This window comes from Sinocyclocheilus rhinocerous, unplaced genomic scaffold (genome assembly GCF_001515625.1).
Source record: "Sinocyclocheilus rhinocerous isolate Xijiao unplaced genomic scaffold, SAMN03320098_v1.1 scaffold430, whole genome shotgun sequence".
Taxonomy (NCBI): domain Eukaryota; kingdom Metazoa; phylum Chordata; class Actinopteri; order Cypriniformes; family Cyprinidae; genus Sinocyclocheilus; species Sinocyclocheilus rhinocerous.
Window position 1 is genome coordinate 858,645 of NW_015668442.1, and position 5,037 is coordinate 863,681.

Below are 5,037 nucleotides of genomic sequence, written 5' to 3' on the forward strand. Positions count from 1 at the left end.
ATTTGTAATTTTTTAAATGCTGCCATGCATAAATGTTTGTTTGTTCATTTATTTATTTTTTTACTTTATGAAATTTGGCATATTGTTGTAGTAGTCTGGAATCTAATCTATTTCATTTTATTTATTTTTAATTAAGTAATTAATTAATTAATTTACTTATTTATTTATTTTGTATTTTTTTGTATTTTTTTTATTACAGTAATGAGAATGAGGGTGAATGTGTTTCATTGTTATGAAAATAATGTTCAACAAATGGCCCTAAATGAGCATAATTTTCTTGCAAAATGCTAAATTAATTTTCTTATTGAGAAAAGTGACCTGGACATGTTGTTGACCAGTTTGGTGAGATTCGCCTGTAGAGATTTTCTGATTTAATACATGGGTTACTGAAGTGTGTGTGTGTGTGTGTGTGTGTGTGTGTGGTAGATGAAATGGAGGGCTATTATTTGTAAAGTCGATCCGGTGAAAATAAGATAAAATTTCAGAAAAGTGGAGACTGTGATCTCGTATTGCCTTCCAAGACTATCAGAACGGAGTCCAAAACTACGACCTGCAGGATGCCGTCACTTTCATCGGCTCCAACACCTTCTACATCGGCACGGTGAGCAGCAGGACATTGTCTGAGCCGGGTCACATCCTCAACGTCTGAGGAACGTTTAGCTCTCAGTCACAGGCCACTTGCATATATGTTGATCAAGGTTCCTTGCAAAAGAAATTCTCATTTAGTTTTCCACAATCATTTTCCATCCTCTTTAAGACTTTTTAAGAGAGATTTGCAAGACTTTTACCATGTATATTATTGTACATATACAGTGTATGTATAAATTATACAAGTGTATATATATATATATATATATATATATATTAAATTATACAAGACTTATACATTGTTTGGCTTAAAACAGTCAACAATGAACACATCTACTAATTCTTTGTAAGTACTATTTTTCACAAGTCATCAAAACTGTGAAAACATATGGGAATTATGTAAAGACCAGTAATGTTAAACAAATGAAAATGTATATTTTCTTAATTTATTTTTCTTTATTTATATTAATAAATAACTACAAGCGTTAAATCATCAACCTTTAGATGAAAATGTTGTTAAAATCAAAAGATAAAAAAAATAAAATAATAATAATAATAATTTTTACTGGTAGTGTTTGTGAAATTATGACAGAAATACATAAATATATATGTAATATTGCATAACTCTTTAATATTTATATATAATACATGTTTAGATTATATTATTAGTTTATTATTACTACTACTACTTAGTGCTGGGCGGTATACCGGTTCATACCGAATACCGGTGTTTATTTTTGTTATGATATGAATTTTTAAAATACCGCAATACCGGTGTATGTCGCTTAAACAACGTTCGGAACGCGACTGTTTGAAAGGGGACCCTTTTCACTGTTGCACTGTGGTGAGGGACTCATGCATGAAAAAAAATGTACCGTCATGTACCGTGAAAAATACCGTGATATAAATTTTTGGTCATACCGCCCAGCACTACTACTACTACTATTACGAGTAGTAGTACTAGTAGTAGTAATAATAATCTGATAATTGAACATTTATATGTATTTTTATTTATTTATTTGTTTGTTTGTTTGTACAAACAAAATAATAACATAAACCTTTAAATTAAAATGCTTTTAAGATAATGGAAAGCATAAATTTGGTATTTTTTACCCGAACTTTTAATTGCTAGTGTATCGAAATTATGACAGAAATATATAAATGCATAATATATGTAATATTGCAACACAAATTTCTAATATTATATGTATTTTTTAATATTTTGTTTATTAATACTATTACCATTATTGTTATTAATAGAAAAATAAAAAAGATATAATAAAAATAATATAACTATAAACTATAATAAAAATGTAATTTAAAATGTTATGTGTAATTTAAATGAGTCATTTATTTGTACAAACAATAATTACAAGCATTAAATCATACCCCTTTAGATTAAAATGTTTTTAAGATCATGAGAAGCATAAATTCAGTTATATGCATCTACATTTTTAACTTGTAGTTTATGTGAAATTATGTAAGAAATATAGAACAGAACAATATTTAATACATATCATTTTCGATTTTTATATTGAATTATTACTTCTGCTACTGGTGGTATTATTATTATTATTATTATTATTATTATTATTATTATTATTTTGTGTTTCAGTAGTCCATTTAAAAAAAAAATAAAAAAAAGTAGATTGAATCTCAAATAAAATGAGATCTGAGCCCTTTTTAAGACCATGAATTCCAACAATGAATTCCCGTTCACTCTGTTCAAGCGGTCTGAGTTTGGTTGTTTTAAAGAGGACAGCTTCTGCAGCTGTAAGACTTCTCTCTGACGGCCACAGGTCATGTGTGTGAGGAGTGTGTAGGTTGCAGGTGTTTGAGGAGTGTGATGTTCTCGTCCGCAGGTGAAGCCTACAGAGAACTCTGTGTGTGTGGGAGCCCTGCTCTTCTTATACACCGGTGATTTCTATCTGAACATCAAGTTCCAAGATGACAGCACGGCCCGCGACCTGCCGCCCACCTGGTTCTGTCTGCCCAGCGTCCACGTCAAAGCCCAGGAGCCAGTCGAACTCTGACCTTTGACCTGACGGACTCAATAGGCTTTTGTAAGGGACCTGGGGGAGTTCTGCTGTTTTTTAGATGACTACTGAGCTGATCTGGATATTTACTGAGTCTAGAGCGAGTGCAGTTCTAGTGTATGATGCATTTCGAGTTTGAAGATTCAATTTATGCCAAATCCTCCACTTTACGCTCCGTTCTGAAGCCCTCATTCTCCTCTTTAGAGACAGACTAAAGGATGAAGAACATTTTTCAGGTAACCACTAAGTGAAAACATCTAAGGAGGTCTTACAATTTCGTTTTAAGTGATCGTGACTGTGAAGAAATGCAAAATGTGCTGGACTGCACAACAACGTCATGCTTCTAATGCATGAAACATCTCCAGCTCATATTTCATCCCCCCCCACAGGAAAGGAATTTTACAGGAAATTATGGTTGAAGCCTGTTTTTAACCATTCATTTTTTTGCATTGTGATATTATTTTAATGGCATTTTTAAAAACATTTTTGCCTTAAGTTTGCAATCCTTCAATATTTTTGTTTTAATATATACAACAATAATTTGATTACAGATTTTTAAAACATAATCAACATTAAACAGTCAACAGATTAATTTAGATAATATAATATAAATGTATATATATATATATACATTTACATGTGTGTGTGTGTGTGTGTGTGTGAGAGTGTGTGTGTGTGTGTGTGTGTGTGTTTGTTTGTTTGTTTTTGTTTTTTTGCATTATGGTTATGAAAGCAGGAAGGGAAATGTTCCTAATTGTTATAAGAAAAATTCACAATTCTAAAAATCCTACTGGATAAAAACGGGCTTTTTAATAAAAACATTTTTCTTCTTTTGATTTTGGGCTGAAATATGATCTAAATATGTTCTCTGCAGGTTTGTAGGGGTTTGCCTTAATAGTGCATGCAAATATCAGTTTCATCTGTCACAATATTTTCATGTAGTATTGTATTAGGCAGCTTTTAGCACATTTGGGGGTTGGTGCATAAATGGATTTGTGACCGTGTGCGGGAACCATGACTTTGATATAGTTTGTAATTATGAAACAGGTCTCTCTTGAATGTGTTTGCTCATGAATCTGATGTCCATTCAGCTGATGATTTTAATCTATCTATGGATCTAAGCTAGAGACTGGTATGTTGACTTCACTTGACTTAATAATAATTAAAAACTCAAAATATAATCAAAATAGAGTTTTTCAGGACTTTTAGAATTCATTTCATAAATGTGTTTCAGGTCTAACATGTAAAAAACACCCAGACTGAAGACTGAACTTGAGCACAACAGGTTATAAATGTGTGCTGGTTTTCACCTCATATTGAACTGAGGTCATTTTTCTGAGGTGAGCTTGCTAGCAACCAATGATTGCTTGAAATGTGATATTAATGCTTTTATTGTGGTGTGGTCCAGCGATGATAATGCAAGAGGCGGCTGAAATGGTCTACATTATGTGCTGTAATGGTAAGTGATTGCAGTTGCAGTAATTCAAGTAGCATTAAACGTCCTCTCAGGGATTCCAGCGCTGAGATTGTCTCAAAGACCATCTGACCAAATTGTGTCTCTAAATCACAGAGTCATTAACAGAAGGTCATTTGCTTTTAAAATGATTGATGTAGAAGTTCAGATAATATTACAGGGGCCGTTTTTGTATAATATTTAGGTTACAGAAGGAAAGGATCAATAACTAGATTGCCTAACAATATCAGATTTAAAAAAGTTTAGGTTTTGGTTGCATTGTCATGAAAAACTGGAGTCAACGGAATATTTTACAGTATATTTTGAAAATAATATAAACCACCATTAACGAGAAGCTGCTTTTGGAGCAGAAACTTCTGCAGTGTATGAATTACAGTAAATAATAGGTCAGTTATTAGATAAAGACAATTAAGTATTTAGCAATAATTAAATTGTAAATTAAATTTATATATAAATTCATTTTAAATTAAAATTGAATAATGTCCTTAGTCTTTCCTCGTACACAGATAATAAGGTAACATTATACAACATAAGTTTGCTACCACCGGGAAAAAAATATAAACTAAATTATTGATTGTAGACACTGATTTTACTTTCAAATGTAAATGTGAAAAATAAATTGTGAATTCTACAGGCATCTAAAATTAAATGCAGTGTCTACAATCAATAATCCTCATAATTTAGTTATAATTTTGTTCTTCCCCAGTGTGAAGTTAAGTTAAGTTTATTTAATATGTTGTATAATTTGATACAATTATCTTTGTACGAGGAAAGACTAAGGACTTTTTTTATTGCATAAATTAATTTTAATTATTAATGAGTACTAAATAGAAAAATAAGGTTTTATATTTTTTATAGACCTTTACCTTTGTTTGTTTAAAACTTCCAAATGTTCAGACAGCTGCTCAAGACAATCAGCAGTGATCAAAGAGAAATGAA

At 31.1% G+C, this 5,037-nt stretch overlaps 1 long non-coding RNA gene across 1 annotated transcript; it reads left to right on the plus strand.

The window, feature by feature from the left end:
* Positions 1–518: 518 nt before the first annotated feature.
* Positions 519–3,010, plus strand: LOC107734029 (uncharacterized). Its single transcript, XR_001639047.1, has 2 exons — positions 519–601; positions 2,451–3,010. It is a non-coding gene; the product is annotated as an uncharacterized LOC107734029 (long non-coding RNA).
* Positions 3,011–5,037: the final 2,027 nt, after the last annotated feature.